Source organism: Gavialis gangeticus, unplaced genomic scaffold, assembly GCF_001723915.1.
Source record: "Gavialis gangeticus isolate Ggan-Ray unplaced genomic scaffold, GavGan_comp1, whole genome shotgun sequence".
Lineage (NCBI taxonomy): Eukaryota > Metazoa > Chordata > Crocodylia > Gavialidae > Gavialis > Gavialis gangeticus.
In genome coordinates this window covers 52,599,348-52,619,550 of record NW_017729034.1, presented here as the reverse complement: position 1 = coordinate 52,619,550, position 20,203 = coordinate 52,599,348, and the positions used below count along the sequence as shown (strand labels likewise).

Below are 20,203 nucleotides of genomic sequence, written 5' to 3'. Positions count from 1 at the left end.
CTGAAGTCCAGAAAGACTACATCCACCGCGACACCTGCATCCATGGCCTTTGTGACCTGATCGTAGAAGGCAATCAGGTTGGTCTGACATGATCTCCCCCTAATAAATCCATGCTGATTGCCCCTGAGCATCATTTCTGATGCCGGCCCATCACAAATGTGCTCCTTCTGCCTTCTGCCTTACTTTAGACTAACATAGCTAACTATTTCTCTCTCCTCAAAGGTAATAGCCAGTGGCTCTAATTACCTCAGCCAACTCCTAGAGTTAACTGAAGGTACAACTTGTCTGGCCCTGCTGACTTGAAAACATCCAGCTTCTCTAAGTAATCTCATATCTGTTCTTTCCTTACTCTAGTCTGATTATCTCCCCCCTGTCCATTCTGCCAAATATGCTTGTCATCTGACTAGCCAATCTTATTCATGTAGGCTAAAGTAAAAAAGGATTAAATATTTCAGGCTTCTCTACATCATGAGTTTCTAAATTGCCTCTTGTATTCAGTAAGGCACTTATACTTTCCTTGGTCTTTCTCTTACTTACAGACATACTTGTTGCCTTTTACATTCCTTGCTCATTGCATCTCAGTATCTGCCTTGGCTTTCCTGATTTCTAACCTGCATGATAATTCAGCACTTGTATATTCATCCCTAGTAACATCAGGCTGGTCTCTTCCTTCAGGCTGTACTTCCTAACCTTCCTTCATATTTGAAGCAGTCCCAGGCAATGTGACATTAATTTTCTATGCAGTGACAACCTTTCTAGCATTACAGGCAGAATTTCATGTGGGCTTGTACAGAAACAGATTGTTATAAGGGAGCATTGATTCCTAAGGCCAGGGGCCAGTAGAAGGGTTGTGCATCACTTAAGTCCCACTGTCTTAAGTGTAATCAGAGTTGTTCAACTAGTGGCCTGCAGGCTGAGTGGTTAAATTCCACCACACAGGGCTTACCCCCGCCACTCCATTGCCCCCTACTGAATCTAGAGCCTTTAGTTACTGTTGGTGACTACAAAAGGGGGGGCAAGCAGCAGCAGTGTTCACCCCCTGGGTTCTGCAACCGTAGCATCAGGCTGCCACCTAACCACTGGAGGGTGTTGCCATGCCCATAAGAAGCCCTGTGGTCTGGACCTGGCTTGCTAAATCTGTTGTGTAACTGCAAAGCTAAATGAGTTGTGCACCCCGCTCTAAGTAATGTTGTTGTTTGTCCTTCGAATTCAAAGATGACTATGACATCACTGGTTGGTGTAGTTTGTGAACACATGACTGGCTGATCAGGCCAATTTGTGCTTTGAACTATGGCACACAGAGCAAGAGATGCTGCTTTGGGTTGTTTGATCAACAGTGAACATGCTGCTGTTGCGAGATTTACGCTGTTTGCATCTCAGCAGTTCTGCTCATATATGGTAGTTCCAGTATGGATGAGGCTTCTCCAGTGGAACAATCATGAGTGAGATCTTCCCAGGACTTTGGGTTGATGTTGAAATGTTTCAAGGATGACTTGAGGGAGTCCTTGAAGCATTTCTTCTGGCCTCCCTGAGAGCACTTTCCCTGAGTAATACCCTGCTAATTAAAGTCTTTCATACCAAAGGATCCCAAGGAATTTGCTGACCACGTATACTAATTCCTCGGCTTTTTACAGTCATCTTTGAACTGGAAATGTAACAGTTATACAGCATGACAGTAGTTTTGGGAAGGAAAGAATAGCTTTGTCAGTGGAAATACCCAAGGGACAAGTAGGTATAAATAACTATAAATAAGTACAATAGGCCACATGTAATGATCTGCATAGGAATTTTGCCAGAATTTAGGGACTTTCATCCTATTTTTTATAATACTATTATAGGACCTTCAGTGGCATTGAATGACTGTCTTTCACTGAGTAGAAATGGTTTGAAATGCATAAGTTGATTGGTCAGGATAGCAATGTACTTTAATAATTAATTTAACTGCACATGTGGAAATGGAAATGATGAAAGAACAAAAAGCTGAATAAAACACTCTTTGAATAGAAAAGGATCATCTGCACCTACATATATAGCATCTCTATTCAAAATACAAGCATATTACATTGTTAGGAGCATGAGAATCCTGTTGTAATTTGTGTGTAATTTATGATCTTTTTCCACTTTGAATAGAATAGCATGAGAAGAAAGATTTATGTGCTGATGAAGAGGAAATGAAGTATCAATGACATAATTAGGGACATCTGAAATGAACATTAGTCACTGAATGCTAATTCTAGTGGTCCCGGTTGATTTCCTAAATATCAGAATTGGAATTTTAGGTGGCAAACAGGTTTCATTTGTAACTCTCTGGTTAGGGATGAAGAATGAAATAGATTTTGTCCAATTAAAGACAAGCTCTGGCAAAATTATACTGGAGGAGGAATGAAGGCAGTTAAGAACATGATGAAATTAAAATAAGTATTTTCACTCAAGATGTCTTCTAAACTGATCAGTTACAATGTCATTATTTGGATGGCATCATTTGCATCAAAACATTGGCAAATAATATACCTTTGAGCAGCTGTATTATCCTGCTGTCTACAAAGGGCCATTTTTTTAAAGAATGGGATTTCGACTATAATCCTCCTGCTTCTCAGGGATTTAGGCTTTTAGTAATAAAACATTAAGTGTCAGTTAAATGGGGTAAAGCTTATGATAGATAAAATAGATTCAGTAAAGCAGGAGAGACTTATTTTCTTATGTATAATAATGCCCTACACTGTTATAACATATTCATTCAAGAGCATCTGAGCTCTCTAAGCTTGACAATGTCCAGGTGGAGCAAGTGCATATCATTATTCACATTTTACATACAGGGAAATGAAAAGGTTAAAAGGCTGCTCCAAGGTTTCTTATCTTCCTATGAGAGAACCATGAACAGAACACAGATCACATTTTCTCCAGGTTTGTTTCCAGACCACTATTCCCAGCTTCCATTCATTTAAAATGCTACTTGATAAAAAGAACCATTCTTAATTGTAGTGACCAGTTGGAGGGCAACACTTGGCCACTCTGAGTGCTTGGTAATAAATATTGGCAGGATTTGGCTCTTAATTTGATGACAGGTTTCCAAACAAGCAAAAGCAAAATACATAATACAAGCAAAGGAAATGGAACCTCATTAGTGAGTCATCTTATTTTTAACAGAATGGCTTCACTCTGCTTACAGTTTCATGATAATCCGAATAACTATATGGATAGGCCAGACAGGATTTCTGATCCAATATTACTTACTAATGATATTTTTTTCCAGAATTCTTTAGGTGATTTATGGGCACAAGTGCATTTGATTTATCGGCTCTAACCTACTTGCATGCTTTTGAGAATCTCATCTGTGTTTCTCAAACTAAAACAAAAAACCCTGAGATTCAGACCAAGCTATTCATGGATAAAGCTCATCTGCATAGACATGGTTTCTTATCACTGATACCCTCATTGTTTCTTTTCCTCTTGTTCCATCTTGTTTTAAATTAGTATCTATCCCAAAGACCTGCTCAGGTCTGCTCTTTTCTCTTTGTACAGTCGCCAACACATGTTGTTGTACTTCTGGGCACAATGTTAACATAAACAATAAATAATACAGCAATGTGTGCAGATCATTCTGGGGTCGAATTCTACTTCACCTGCCAGAGTTTTGCTACACTTGGATCCACTGTACACAGGTTATATTGGGTGGACAGCATTACAGTTCTGAGAGTCCAAATTCAGATGGCTAGTGAGCTGATTGTGAAGCTAGATGAACCATCTGTCTTTCAGATTGGTAAAAGGCTGAATACTTTGGCTTTGCTTTTCATTGAGCCCAAAATCTGAATATTGAAAGGATTTAGAGAGGTTCTGGAAGGAAAGCTGCACCATTCTTAAAGCTAGTTACCATCATATCTTGGAGGCTACTTCAGGTATTTATTGTATGTTCTTATTTTTCTGTTCAGATACATACAAACATGGATCCAGGCAGTATATCAGTAGCTATGAATCACAAAATGTAGTGGTGTTTCCTGGATGAGTGTCGCTTAAGTACCTTGATAGAAATGTTCCTACAGCATATGATTTTCCTACAGGGAACACATAATAAACAGCATAAAAGGCACTTAGATCCTTGGGTAAGGAGGCCAGTAAAAATGCCTAGATAGATATACCAACTTATCCTTAAACTTATATACACTGGTGTGCAATAAATGTACTTAATGCACTTGATAGTTCAGGGCATGTAAACTGCAGGCTTTCTCACAACAGTTTTTTACAACTTTAAATGAACGAAACAACTTTGGACCAGCTGAAATGCATGAATCCTTCCCTGGACACTGTCCTAGATTGAACTGTATCCTATCTGTCCAAGCAAAGCCAGTCTGTAGCAGCAAATGTCATCTGTTTTGTATTTTATGCCCTTACTTTTTTCCAGTGTCTATTAGGGAATATTGTTTCTATCTGCTTGCAGCCTCTGAAGTATTGTCATGCATCCATATCATGTTGGTTTCAACATACATGACAACAAGACACAGTAATATTGTTTAATATTTGTGTAATATTAATTACTGGCCTCTGGCTGCTTTACCACTCCATCCAGGAAGAGCACAGACCATCTGCAGACACTTCAACAGCCTAACGAAGGGTATTTGCGCCTGAAAGCTTGCTAAGAAGAATTTTTCCAACTATTTGAGTTGGTCTAATAAAAGATATCAGATTTACCCAAAAAAACATGTCTGCCTACTGACCGTCTGGCACTCACTTCCTTCTGGCAGTTCTTTTTATATGAACAAGTACTGCAGTTGAATACTGGAATGGCAGAAGCTATATTAAGTAGGTCTTCCTAACAGGAAAAGCAGTTGTCTTTACCTATCTTTGGTTAGAGAGATCTTGTCACAAGCCTAGCCACTAAAGGTGCCTCCTAAGCTAAAATATCTATTTTGAGTCTCTGGTCCACTAGGGCCTGATCTTAGAAGACCTTTGAACCTGGAACTGCCACTGAAATCCCCTTGGAGGCTTCCTTAAATCATGAGGAGCCTTATCAATATCATTTATAATCTTGAACCCTGGAGAGTGTGTACTTTTCTAAGTTGTTTTTAAAGCACCTTTCAGTGTGCAATATCTGATTGCTGTGCAGCAATTAAAGGCAACATCACCTGTGGCCTAGGTGGCACTATTTGTTCAGCCTGCCTTGTAGCTAGATATAAATCTGCATGTTAGTTTTGTCTTTCTTCTTCCTCCCTGTAATATTTTCATGTGCAGGTTAGACCTGGAAAGGTGACTGTGGCAGGGCACTGCTGGTGCCTGTCACTTTAAGGACTGAGCCAAGCAACCAGCAGGTGCTTTATTGTGGCGGCCATTTTAGATCTCTGGCCACCCATATAAACAGAGCAGTTCCCTGCTGACAGGCCAGGTAGTAATATTGCTTGTCTGTAAGACTGCATGCAACATCCTGGAGGTAAGGGCAGGAGCTGTAGGGGATGGGTTGGAGGCTCTCTGGGCATGACCTAAAACTGCACCCTACTGGGAGTGGGTAGTCTGGTGGGACTCCCAGTGGTGCAGGAGCCCCCAGGAAATACCAGGCCAGTTACCACCCTGGTGAAAGGTGGGTTGGGGTGCCTTAATAACTCTAGCTGCCACAGCCAGGTGGGTTACCCCATAGAAGTGTCAAAAAGGTGCACCCAAGTTAGAGAGGGAGCTAGAGGCTCATAGACCTGACTTGAAAACCCTCGACTGGTCGGTGCTGGGGCCAAGACCATACCCGAAAGGGGGAACTGTTCAGGGAGCTAGGCAGCCCAGAATGAGGGTGGAGTAGGCTGCCTGAATGGAGGGATCTTGTAGGGGTCTGGACTGGAGGATTCTGGGGCCCGGAGTGGGGCCGGTGACGTTAACAACTGTGGGTGCCATCTGAGAGGCTGTGGTGTAGGGGAGGAACAGAGCTGCAGATGGCGCCCCTTGGCATCGGGGCAAGAAATGGGCAGCCTCTCACCTAATTAAGGTTATTAATAATATATCACACCATGCCATGTGACCTTCTCCCCCCACCACTGTGACACACAGTGGACACGCCACCCCTCAATGCACCATGCTGGAATGCCACATGTGGTTCCCAGGCCCCTGCCAGATGCCTGCCCTTAGCCCTGCAGACTGTCGCCCTATCCCCAGGGGCAGAGGCAGGCAGTGGAAGCAGGTGGAGCCGTGAGATTCCTGTGGCAGCAACAGCTGAAGCAATGGGGGAAGCATCACTCAACCTGGGAGCACAAGGGCCTCAGGTTAACCCCTCGGGGGCTGCAGTTGGACAGCCCTGCAGTAAGCTGAGGTGCTCTTTATTTATTAATTATTAGTATTCAGTAACCATAACTATTACTATTTATTATAACTAATTATTAATTAAAGTGATTAGAGTGAAATGAAATATTCAAGTGATGGTATATTTGTAGATGCATATTCTGTTAATCAGCATATAGAGATTTATAAAATGGTTTATTACTGTTGAGTGCTTTGTTGAGGGGGTTCAAAGCTCTGGGGAGAAAATAGGACTTGATGCTTATCTGCAAAAATTTCAGACTGTATTATAAGAGTACCAAAGCACACCTCCCAGACCACTGAGTTTGGCCTTCTTCATTCACAGGCAACCATTTGTGTTAAAGGGTTGAAAAGTGCATCCTCTCTAGTTCTATCCTACACATCACACCCACAAAGCCAGTAAAGAGAACCTACGACATGCCACAAGACAGCACGAAAAGTAAAGGCACCACCAGTGTATTGGCCAATACAATAGAATTTGTTAGGTAAAATATGCCCAGATGATCCTAGGAAATGCACTTGGGTCCGTGCTACAGAGAAATGAGTTGGGGATAGTCTCCATGGGATACCTAGACAATGAAAACTACATACTGCTATTCTCATTGCTATTCCCATGACAGTCCTGTAATATTTATCATACTTTCTTTTCCATAAATTAATCAAGCTCCATCTTGAAGGAGCTGATTCAGGTTCTTTGACCCAGCTGCTTTGTTTGGAAGACCATTTCAGAACTTAATTCCTCAAATAGTTGATTCTTTCAATTTCCTGTCCAAATGTATATATGACCAGGTTGTACCCATTATTCTTATGCTATTATTGTCCATTAATGTAACTACCTCTTTTTCTCTAATATTCATTCCCTAACAGTATTTATAGAAAGTAATGGTATCCCTTCTCAACCTTCATTTTCATCAGCTAAATAAGCTAAGCTCTTTTAATTGCTTTAAAAGGGGTGGGCAATTATTTCAGCTGGAGGGCTGCTTCATGAGTTTTGGTGAGCTGTCAAAGGCCACAAGGGTAGCCCCACCCCTTGACAAGTGCCCTGCCCCCTGGTCACCACCTGAGTACCAGAAGTCCCAGCCCCTAACCTCTGACCTTTGTCAATGAAAGTCCCTGCCCTTGCCGCAGAAGTACTCCTTTTGGGAAAGGGGTTTGCCATCTTGGAACCAGGAAAAAAACAAATTCTATACTAAAAATCTAACATCTGTCATGTATATACAAGTGATTGCATAATAGCTCAAAATGAAGTCTTACTCTTGTATATTGTGGGGCATGTGGAAGAGTGTGGGGACATATGGGGTTTGTGGTGGCTGTGGGGTGTGGAGGTATGTGTGGATGTGGGTGGGTATGGGGGTTTGTGGGGGATGTGTTTGTGGGGATGTGTGGGTGGGTATAGGGTTTGTGGGGTGTGTGGAGGGGGAGCATGGCTGGGGGTGCGTGTGTGTGGTAGGGTAGCAGTGAGCAGGGCAGTCCAGCTGCGGAGCTGCCTCAGCCCTGCTGCCTGCCCAGAGGGCAGCAGGACATGCCACCATGGAACAATACCTGGGCCAGGCAGGACCGAGAGACCTGCCATGGGTAGACAAAGCCCCTCCATGGGCTGGATCCAGCCCACCAGCTGTATTTTTCCCACCCCTGGCTTATAACATAGTTCCTTCATTCTTCTAACCTTCCTAGTGACCATTCCCTGCCCCTTTTCCTGCTTAGGTTAATCTTGTTTTGAATATATATAAATAAAACAGTACACAGTATTCTAAATAGAGTCCAATACCTTCTACAGTAATATAAAACTTTCCAATTTATACTAAACATACCCTGCCTAATACACCCTAGATTTGCACTAGCCCTTTTTGCAGGCATGCCATGCTGGCAGTTCATGGTCTTCTTATGATCAAGCAATATACTGACCTCCCTCTTTTCTTCCATTGCCTGTAAACTAAGAGTAACCACCTTATAGTAGAAGTTCTGGGGACTTCTTTAGCTCTTCCCCAGTGTGGGGTATTATCCCAGCATTGACAGACTCATTGTAGACCCATGATTACAGGAATTGCTGTTTTATGTATAATTTCTTTCAATATTCTGCAAATGAGATCATCTGGACCCCCCAAGTTCTTCACAGAAAGCAATCTAAGTGTTGTTTTCTGTTATCATATCCTTATTTCTATTAGATAACTTCCCATTGTCATCATTTACATCTTCATTCTTACTGAAGACTGACACAAAGTATTAATTTGGTACATGGGTCTTACCTAGTTTATCCATAATCTCCACCCCAACTTCAGTGTTTAGTTTTCTTTTTATTTACATAACTGAAGTATTGTTGTTCATTGTTATAGCCTTTGCAAGGTCCAGTTCCACAAAACTTTTGGCCAGTCTCACTTCATTATTTAACTTCCTTACTTCTGAAAGGTTTTTTTTTTCTTAGTGCTCAATCTCTTTTTTTTTTTTCCCATTTGTTGTAAATGTTCTACTTATTCTCGGTTTCCTGTTTAAGGTTTTCATTCCTCCAAATAGATCTTTGGTATTCTCTCTTTTCTGAGGGCTTGGCTGTATATTACAGCTTTCTTGGTGTGTTCAGGGTGATTGCTGGTTCTGTGCAGATATGTATGTTGGTCCATGGATTTCTTGTATATCGTGGTCTGTATTTTCCCATTCTGGATATTGATCATCATGTCTAAAAAGGAGATGTTGATGCTGCAGTATTCAAGAGATAGTCTGATGGAGGGGTGATGATTGTTGAATTCCATCAGAAATTCAATCAGAGATGCAAGTTTTCAGTCCAAAGGATGAAGATATCATTGATATCTATGTTAAGTATAGCAAGGGTTTGATGGTGCAGTCTTTGAGGAATTATTCTTCCAAGTGACTCAAAAGGTTTGTATACCGTGGGGGCCATTTTAGTGCCCATAGCCATGCCCATGGTCTGGAGAAAGTGTTTGTTATTGAAAGTGAAGTTATTGTGTGTGAAGCGTATAAGGTCAGTAATATCTTTCGGTCTGTACTCTGAGTTGTCATTTTGCTCTTGTAAGTATGTAAGGCAGGCTTGGATGCTATCCTGCCGTGGGAAGTTGGTATATAAACTGGTAACATCCATGGTGGCTAGGAGGGTGTTGCTGGCAATGTTCCCTCGAAGGAGTAGTGGTCCATGAGCCTGGCTTTGGTCCCACCTCCCCCTTTTGGCATGGTCCACCAGTAAGTGTCCCTAAGGAGAGTGTAATTGTATTAACAGTACCACCGTTCCCCTGCCATCAAACTTCCAGACCTTTAGGGATCCCGCAGGCCAGGTGACCCAGCTCTGTGGCCTGGAGGTTGAGCGCCATTGAATTAGGGTAAGACAACAGCATAAGACAGGCACCTGAAATGTGGTCTGGAACTGGTTCATCAATAGCTCTGCTCTCATTAAAAGTATCTCATCATTTAAAGTATTTGCTGATCCCATTTGTGTATCATGGGTTTCCCTTCACTTTGAATGTCCAGATTAATGCCATTAATGTGGATATCAGACTGGGGAGAAAAAAATCAGCTGATCACTTATGATTACTGAGTTTTTCATCCTGTTCACCTCTGTATTCTCAAATGGTATATATTTCTGGGAGGAAGTACTGGTATCTTGTCAGTACTTCCCCTTTGCTGACCTCTTGTACCTCTGTGTTGAAGTTTAGACAACCACAGTGTGCATCAGCATAGGTAGGTAGGTACACACACTTGGGTACAAATGGGGACTGGCGTGGGCTATGCTGGCTCTGGGGAACTGCTCCACTTCCCAGTCCCAATGCCATGTGCCTCCTCACTCCTAGAGGCATGGTGAGGCGGGGACAGGGGCTGGGAACTGCTCCATGGACTCTGCTGGCTCCAGGGGAATGCTTTGCTCCCCAGCCCTGATGCCATGTGCCTCCCTGCTCCCCAAGGTGATGCAGGGGTGTGGAGCAGTTCCCTGGAGCCCATGCTAGCCCCCAACCCCAGCCCCATCCCGCCTTGGAGGAGCCGCTGCCTGCCCTGGAGTGAGGAGCTTACCTTCGGTAAGTGTCCCATGCTGGCCCCAGTGCCTCCACCACACTCCGCGCCCAGCTCCTCTCTGGGCGGGTGCGCAGCCTGAAAAAGTTTGTGCGCAGCAAGATTTTTACTTGTGTGTGGCCACACATGCACACAACTTAGAGGGATCCTTCTTTGCTGGGAAGGTGGTCTATGTTTTTAAATTTTTGTAGAAAGTCTGCTGAGTCTTGGACAAAACTTACTCTTTGAATGACAAGCAGTTTTAGGATTGATTCGATGAAACCTGATATTTCTTCAGTTAGGGTTGCATGATTGGATATGATAGGTCTGCCAGGGTTCCCTTGTTTGTGGGTTTTAGGGAGCATGTAAAAAGTCCCCAGGTTAGGTAGTGGGGGGGATCAAGGTCTGTAGCTTTTCTTGTAGTTCTGATGGAAATGATTTGATGGTAGTTTTGAGTTTCAAGGTGAAAACAGGAGTAGGATCTTTCTGTAGTTTTTTTGTAGTAGGTGGTGTCAGAGAATTGTCTGTTGGCATCTTATATGTAGTCTTCATGGTTAAAGATGACTATGCTCTTCCTTTATCTGCTAGTTTTATTACCATTTCATGGTTAGATCTTAGAGATTCTATGGAGAGATCATTATGATGGTGTGTGTTGTTGATTATTTTAGTATTCATTCTTTCCCTGAAGCAGTCAATATAGCAGTCAAGGTTAGCCTTTCATCCACTGTGAGGTGTCCAGTCTGATGTTTTGAGGCATTGATCTTTTCCTCAATGTTGTCAGAGGATGAATTGTTGTTGGAGATTGATTCATTTTGATTGTGGAAATATTCCTTGAGGTGGAGGTGTTGGAAGAATTCTTCTAGTTCTCTACATTGAAGCCTTTTATTAAGGTATTTTTCTGGACAGAAACTCAGGCCTTTAGAGAGTACAGATTTTTCAGCTTTGGTAAGTGTGTGTGTGGAAAGATTGATATTTGAGGATTGGTTGCTGCTTTCAGTTTCATCATGTCTGAGGTTGGAATGTCGTAAGGTGTTAGTGTTGTTTCTCTGATGGTTGTTTTGTGATTGGGAGTCATTTGTTCCATTTCTTCTTTTTAGGTTGGTTGGATATTGTAGAAAATCTTTGGTAGTCTCTTTCTGTACATGGTATAATATTAGGAAAGATATAGGCGATGCATAGGGAGGGCACGGGGCGAGGCTGGTGGCATCTGCAAGAGCTTGACGTGCCCCCGACAGGGCTGTCCCCAACACCAGCATCTGCAGGAGCTCACCAGCTCTGCCCCCACCAGTGTCTGTGGATGCTCGCCAGCTCCGGCCCCACCACCGACGCAGCTGGTGGCTTCTGCAGGTGCCCCCCCAGAGTCAGGACTCACCAGTTGCCCATGAGGAAAGATGTCTGGATTTTTCTCTTTTAAGTTGCTGTAGCATGTGGTGATTTCCTTCCTGAGGTAATCTCTTTTGGAGTAGGTTAGGTGAAGAAGATGATTTCTAATTTTCTCTGAAGTTCTCCTGCATAGCTGTGAAGCATATTTTAGAGCTGTGTGTAGTAGTCAGAGGATTGTAGATGGCTGGTCCTCTGGGAACTAAACCCACAAACTCAAGTGCTGATGTTGAGGCACTACTGATACACAACAAAAAGTCTTTATAAGGAGCCATCTCATTATTGGTACATAAAAAATGGTTTAAAATGTACTGTGATGATCTTGGAGTCATGCTTTGCAGCTTGTGCTAATGCTATCAATCTTATCTGCTGCTACAAAGTAAGCATAGTAGTCTATTATAAAACATGTGCCAAAAAATTTTTCCTAGAGGTGATTCATGGAGTGGTTGATTCATCTGATATGCATGTATAAAAAGCTGTGTGTTCCTATTATTTAAAAATAGACTTACGTAAATGTTATTAATAAATTGTCAGCAGTAGGTATTTCATATTGGTTTGAGGGGCCCATCACTTCACGAGATGAGTAAAATCTTTGATTGCTGAAGGAGTTATACACTCTGACATGCTTTCTAGTGTGAAGAGATATAAATGGACTTTTCTGTAGACACCAGAATAGATTTACCTAGAGAGGCTATGGAATCTCCATCATTGGAGGTTTTAAAGAGTAGACAAACAACTGTCAGGAATGATTTAGGTATAGTGGGCTCTGGCTTGGGGCGCAGGGGTGGCCTAGATGACATCTCACTAATCTCTTCTCTGTGATTCTGTAAAAAATTAAAATATACAAGATTCCCAAATACAGATACATTTCTAGTAAATGTAGAGATAAATCTTAGCTTTTACTGACTGAGGAGGAAAAGCTGCCCTGTAGTATTGCTTTTGCCAGTTAAAATTCTGCTTAAGTTAATGGGGCCTACAGCTATGTGCTTTGAGCCCTAGGTTCTTGTAACCCAGTCACTATGTATGCTTTGAGGGTGGGGAGCACTTTAATTAAAGTGCCTGTAGCATCTCGTGTATTCAGCATCCTCACACTTCAAAAGGGTATGAGAGGTGCTTTAACAAAAGCTTGTTCAATGAGCTTTTGTTAAAGCACCTTCACCACCATTTTGAAGCACAGGGGTGCTGAATAACACAAGACATGGAGGCTGCTGGAGCATGGTAATTGGTATGCTCCAGCTGACTTGATTAATTGCTCTAATGTTGTGTAACCTCAGCGCATCAGAGCAGCTTCCTTTCATGTCTACAAGCCCCCCATATGTGTGTATTTGAGCTGGTATGTGTGTGTTTGAAGCATGCAGCAGCAGCATTCAAGAAGATTCTTTTTTTCCCAAAAAACTGACGAAGAGTATGTAGATGAACGAAGTAGCATTGTTTAATTTACTGTTGCTTCAGTCTGAACCAGTGTGCTGCCTACACACTATACCAAACTTGTATATTTGAAGAGGGTGCAAGTCATGCCACAGTCAGCTGCTAAAGCACAAGAGTGATTTAGGAGACAGCACACACATCCCCCTGTAGCCACTACCCTTCCCCATCCCAGAGGATGTTCCTCAGCTGTGATTTTAGTAGGTATGCAAAAAAAAAAAAAAATCAACAGTTATTCAGTAAACCATCTCTGTAACAACATCATTTTGTTCAAGATGTCTGAAAAGATTTAGGAATCTGAAGGAAGAAAGGATTGTTTATCTGAAGTACTTATAACTGAAAGATCTTTCTTTTTTCTTCAGTCTCATCTGTGACATTTATTATAAGGATTCCTATAAGCACAACACTGTAGTTTTGGCAGATGACAGAACAAGGAGCAGTTGTCTCAAGTTGCAGCAAAGGATGTTTAGGTTAAATATTAGGAAAAACTCTCATGAGGAGGGTAGTAAAGCACTGGAACAGGTTACCGAGAGAGGTTATAGAATCTCCATCTTTGATGTTTTTCAAAATCCAGCTAGACAAAGCCTTCACTGGGATGATCTAGTTGGGGGTGGTCCTGGTTTGAGCAGGGGGTTGGACTATATGATATCCTGAGGTCCTTTCTAACTCTTATTTTCTATGATTCAAAGAAATACTAGTAAATTTATTTTCTTAATAGAGCAAAAAATTTTGTTTTAGATGTAAATTAATTCATGACCTCTGATAAAATTATCCTTTCAGTTGCATGTGTGCAAATCTAGTTGCAGCACAAAGAGGCAATTTTGTGGGCATTTCCTGGCACCCCACCCCTTGCCACTGATTGGCAAAGAGGCATATACATGACTAGCAGACATTAACTCTTAATCATGTGATCTGTGGCTACAGTGATTGTCATATTGTCTTTGTCCCAATGCTTCCAGCAATACATTCTAAAACAGTATTATATGAATAAGACAGTGGGGGCTTTTTTTTTTAGCTTGATTTCATGGAAAAACACAGACAATGCAACATTTCCTGGTGATTGCAGACAATGCTGTTTTTTACAATTTCCATGAAAACTGCAAAACCACATATTAAGTAGACCCCTAATTATAATTAGTCATGAAACTATCACCTCTGTTTAGTCCAGGGTGGACAACCTTTTTGGCATCCCTTCCACAAATTATCCCTTCACCCTCCTTGAGTACCACTCTGATCCCTTTCTTCTACCCCATCTGCTGCTTTCCTTTCTGCTTCCTGACATATCTGTAGCTATGCTGTCCATCCCCTCCCTGATCTGCTGGGTGCCACTCATTCTGCAGATTGGCAACTTGTGGTTTAGTCCAAGATGTTTAGTGTCCAGTAAAGTTATGAATTTTTGCTCCCAGGCTCACATTCTGAAGGTATTTTGTTGATTTCCCCTCAAGTATAAGAACCATGAGATCAAAAATGGAGTGATCATTCTGTGAAAAATGTTTCCTTACAGGGGAGTAGGTGTTTTAATCTTTTATCATTCTTCTGTGTGCATTCATTCTGGTGTGTCATGGTGGTTTAACTTCACCTACATAGTTTCCATGTGAACATTTAGTGCACTGCATGAGACAAACCATGTTATTTGAGAAACATATGTAGGCTATTACTACATGTGTGAATGTGAAAAATCTGTATTTTTCTGTGTGAGTGGTGAGATCTGCCAAAGCAGTGATTTTTAAAATGCATATTTCAGAATATTTTCAGGAAAATAAATGTCCTTCTAATTGTTAGGATTTATACTGGGAGTCTTCTCTTAACAGGTATTTTTATCCAGTCAGAGCACTGAAACCAGGTAACCACCAAACCCATCAGACCTCACTGAAACTAGTCAGATTTCAAATACATCTGCTCATATGCATGATACAAGGGTAATAATTATTTGAGAAGACTATACAGCACATAACGTCATGTAAACTAAAAAATTATGATCTAATCTTGAACAGACTGTGAACAGAAAAGTAAAAGGTTCCCTGTTTTGATATTCAGGCATACGCTTGGCTATTTGAAGATTTATTTAATTTTGGCATGAAATGTAGCCTGCTACGAAATTGGTTACACACATAAAGGTCAATGTTCTGTTTCTTTTAAAAATTCTAAGCACAACAATACTGCTTTGAGGGGTGGAGCAAGCACTTTAGAAATTAATAAGTTTCAATCTTGTTAATGAGCGCACTAAAAATAGCAGTCTCAACTGGAGGAATATCGACTGGGTATGTTTGATTTAATCAAACTGCCTTATTGTATACAATCAAAAAAGTTAGAGCAGACAAAAATCTGGGACTTGATTTGCTTGTGTGTTACACTTTTTTTCATACTGGTGAAGTGTCATTTGACTTCAGTGAAGACATACACACTTAACAACAGTGTCATGGAAAGGAATTAGGATCCAACTCTACAGATTTATCCCTGATTCCTCTCATAGATGTGGAGTAGCCACTGCTTCTAGCTTTTATTCTGGCTTCACTTTACCATGTCTCTTTCCACAGCAGCAACCTTGTTCCCCAGCTTGGCTGTTAATTGATGCTTTCTCAGGCCTCCATAGACTTTTTTCCAAACTCATGAGCTTTGTCCCAGCCCAGCCCCTTGCTGATGTCCCTTCTGTGTCCTTGCTATTGGAACGGGTGACTTTCCAACACTGACTTGACATTTTAACCTAAGTGTTTCAGCTTACTATTCCTGTTACAGTTTCCTAGCTATGTTATACATATGCATGGTGCTCAACAAAGTCCCTGCTTCTGACCCAAATTAGATAAAACCTAGCAAAAGAGTGAATTAAAGATTTGGAGAAGGGGGCTGCACTGTTGTGCAGGTCAAGTAGGAAACATGCTTTAAATGCACTCACCAGATCCAACATGCCATTTTAAATGATGCAGAGTTTTCTCACTGCAAGGATGGTTAAATATTTTAAACACATAAGATGGACTTACTTTGTTGCAGGTATATGAGAAATAGCACAAGATGCCACAGGAAACAGATTTCCAGCTTCCTAAATACATTTGAAAATCTGGCTTAAAGTGACTACATGCTACCTGCATAAATTTTGCGGTATTGACTAAGACATTAACTTTCCACAGTTCAGCAAGGGAGGAGGAGCTGTCCCTTCGGAGCAGGCACCAGCTGTTCCCATGTAATTGTTACATCTGTATGCTCCTGCAGCAATAGAAGTGAGCAAAACCTCTGTAACCCTGAATGAAAAAGGTGGGTCAGGCCACCCATTGAAGATAAGGCTAGGCTACTGTGATCAGGCTTTGAAGTTCTTGATATGACAAATCAAGACAGAAACCTAAACAAGTCTCAGAGTTGGAGAGAGGGTGTTAATTGATGCACCAGTGACTAACATAGGGTCTGTAGGACTTCTGTTCTTCAGTCCTAAGTGGTAAGAGAGCTCAGACCTTCTTGTAAACTCCTAGCACCTTGGAACTCCTCCTCCTTCTCTGACTACTGAGGAGCCTGCAAAAGTCATAGGGCTGTGCCTGCAAAACCCCTTGTGTGGTAGACTCAGCAATGCCAGCCAGGAGTGCTCCTGTCTGCTCAGCTTCTGGGAGAGGTGGGGTCACCCTGCCCACAGAAAAGGTTTAGGTTCCTGTCTTGATTTGTTACATCAAGCACCTCAAACCCCGATTACATAAACCTTAACTTCAATGGGTGGCTTGACCCACCTGTTTCTACCCCCTGGATCTCCCCTGCCCTATACAGTCATTTGCCTCTAGGGAAAATAAGCGTGGGGTGGATCGCAAATCTTGCCATTCTGACTTGGTAGTGTAAGCTCCTACTGCGCAGGGCTGAAGGGGGCAGAAGACTCAGGGGGGAATGAAAGCCCTGAGCTGTAGCTTCTCCTGATTGCTGCAAGCTGCTCTCTGTCTCTGAGCCATCAAACTTCTCCCATGCCATAGTCTAGTCACCTGTACAGTGGGGAGGTTCATGTTTACCCTTGCCGCAGGGGTGCTGTGAAAAGTCCTTAGAGGGCTTCAGGTAAAAGACTCTTATCTGAAGTTGAAGATCACTATTGAAAGAACCAGGCAGGGTTAGATTTCCCCTTTGGGACACCGAGGAAAAGGCAGTCTTAGTCCAGGCTCAGCCCGTCCAGTGGGAGAGAATGGACACGCAGTTCTCAACAGTCTTAGCGTTGAAACATCTCTCTCTACCTACGAAGTGGACGAGGCTGAGCCTGACTGAGCAGCCTGGATCAGAGTATGCCAGCAGTCAGGATAAATAATACGAGCTTTCTCGTTTGGAGCATGCTAGGCTGCTGAACGATCTCCTGTGAAGAAGGGCTTTGAAATGAGCCTAACACGTTTCTTTGATGAAGCTCATCCCCAAGCCCTTTGTAGCAGAGCCGTGAGAGGGTGAATCAGCCCCTGTAGCTCACTGATCAATAGCCCATCCGATCTGAGACAGCTAGACAGGCTGGATCCGCCTTGCCTTCCTGAATAGGTGAGCTGGGGGCAACTTTTGGTTAAATAATCCATCGGAAATGCCTTCCCACGGCTCATATTGACACATCTCCCAAACGTGGTTGAGGAGGTCTTCCTGGTTTCCTCTGCAAGGGGCAGCGACTTGATTTTGCCCAAATGTTGCGAGCACGTGCAGCTCGTGTTGCAGGCATCCCCCCGGACTTCGCTCTCCAGGGTGCTGAACCCTTGCCCTCGCTAGCCAAGTCAATGGGAAGCCGGGCACTCGACGGGCGCTTTTCAGAGCTGAGCCCCCCGGGTCCGTGCTCTGGTGCCAGGTGCAGCAGTGCGGGGTTTCCCCTTGCTCTCCCTTGCAGCTTACAGAGTCCCGGCCCTGCCGCTGGCACTTGGCGCCATGCACACGAAGGAAGAGAATTCTGCCGCGAACGTGGGTGGGCAATAAAACGTGCTTGAAAAATAATGGGGGAAAGTTTCTACCCGTCAGCAACATGCCGTGAGCAAACCTGGGCTCTCGCGTGTGTGTCAGTGTGGGGTCACGGTAGTACTCGTGCAGGGCTGGGTTAAAAACCAAGAGTTGTCAGGCTGGGCTAAGAAAGGGATAGAGACTACTGCTGTTGGTATTTAATGCCATTGTATAAATGAGTGCTGCGTCCTCATCTGCATTACTGGTCCTGCCCTTTTCAGCAAGGATCTAGCAGGAAAAGTAAGGAGCAGAGACAAGCCAATAAAGGCACTGAGAACACAGGGAGAAGTACGGTGGGGGAGGGATTAAAAAGACTGGGCTTTCTACATATACATTAACTCGCTTTAGTTAATACCTTGAATCTAGTACCTAGGGGCATCTTTACACACACTCCAGCAGGCTCACAGCAAGTCTGCTCCCATGCATGCCAGTTAGCACACATGAGAGCAGAAGTCATGTGCACGGGTGCCCTAGGGGCACTTGTACATGTGCTGCAGGAGAGGAGGAGTATTTTAATTAGACTGGCTCTGCTCTCTAACTGAAGTGCCCGAGCATCTTGTGTATCAGCATTGGTGCTTCAAAATGGCACTTTATCTAAAGTTCCTCAAATGAGCTTTAGTTCAAGGTCCCCACCACCATTTTGAAGCCCAGGATGCTACTACGTATAAGACACTGGAGGCTGCTGGAGCAGAGTAATTGCCACACTTGGACCCACTCTAATTATTACAGCATGCAGCAGCATCCTCCCTGCTTGTGTATAGGTACCCATTGTGAGGTACTAGGAAAATGCACAGTAGCTTGGCTTAATGTGCATTAATTAAAGAGCATGCTTTTAAAGTGACACTTAATGCACATTAGCCTATTTTACATTAAGTAAAACATACTTTTATATAATACTTCACTGTGCATTAAAATAGGCTAAGATACCTATACACATGCAATAAGGCTGTTCCAGCACACTGTAATTACAGCACATGGGAGCACACTGTAATGACGGTGCTCCACGGGACTCCAGCATCACATGTATCAGCATCCCCCTGGAAATTCCCTCCTGGAAGTTAAAGCACCCCAGTCACCATTTTTCAGTGTGGGGACTCTGATGCTGCAGGCTGTCTCCGAGCTGCTCTAACTAAAGCACTCCCAATCTCCCGGAGCACCTGTATAAACACTAAAGCACACGTGTAGACATGCCCTGGGCCTGGTTAATTCGGAGAGGAGAGGAAGAAGCGACTGATGTGGGCAAATAAAGGAACCATGGCTCAGGGAAAGCAAACCAGATGCTTCTGTTTTCCTTCCTTGTGAAACCCAGGGCTGAACTGCCCCAGGAGCTGGGTGGTACCCAGCTGGGCTGGCTTTGTGCTGGCCCCTAGAGCCCCTACAGAGCGCTACAGGCACCAGCCCTCACTGCCAGGGCTCTTCTGTCAACCTGGGGGACCCACGTCCTCTAGCCACAGAGCAGTCAGGGGCCCCCCAGCAGGTCCAGTGGGGCAGAGCTGTGCCCACGCCTACATGGGGCATTGCTCATGCCATTATTCCCAGTTTAGTAAGAGACATGCACACATCTGCACACGTACACACATGTATACACATCCACACACATATACACCCACACACATATACACAGTTCCACACACAACACACATGTACAGACACGCATCCACATACATATACATCCACACACCCAGATCCACGCACATACACATAACACAACATATATACACACACACACCTGTACACATGTACATATACACACAAAGATCCACGCAAATAAACTCCTGCACATCAATACACATACACACACACACCCCTATGCACATCCACATATACACGCAAAGATCCACGCGCATAAACACACACTGCACACACACATACATCGGCACATACTCCTGCAGACGCCCGCACAAACAGACACACGCACAAAAGTACACACACATGCACCTGTACGCGCCTACACACACACACACACACACACACACGTGTATGCTAGAACTAATCCAGCTGGTGGCAGCAGCAGCCGCAGCTCGTGGGGGCCGGGGCCAGTGGTGGGCGCCGGCAAGGCGCCAGATACCCTCAGTCGCGCACACAGACATCCACATACATATACACATCCACATCCACGCATGTATACACACACTCACACTCACACCCCCACACACGGGCAGCGCGTGTGCAGGCGCTGCGAGCCGCAGCCCGGGCCCGAGGCCCCGTCGCC

The 20,203-nt window shown here is 43.5% G+C and overlaps 1 protein-coding gene across 2 annotated transcripts in view; it reads left to right on the top strand.

Moving 5' to 3' along the window:
* SLC35F3 (solute carrier family 35 member F3) overlaps window positions 1–20,203 on the top strand; it is a 363,020-nt gene that overhangs the window by 219,507 nt on the left and 123,310 nt on the right. The gene's annotated exons all lie outside the window — the stretch shown is intronic.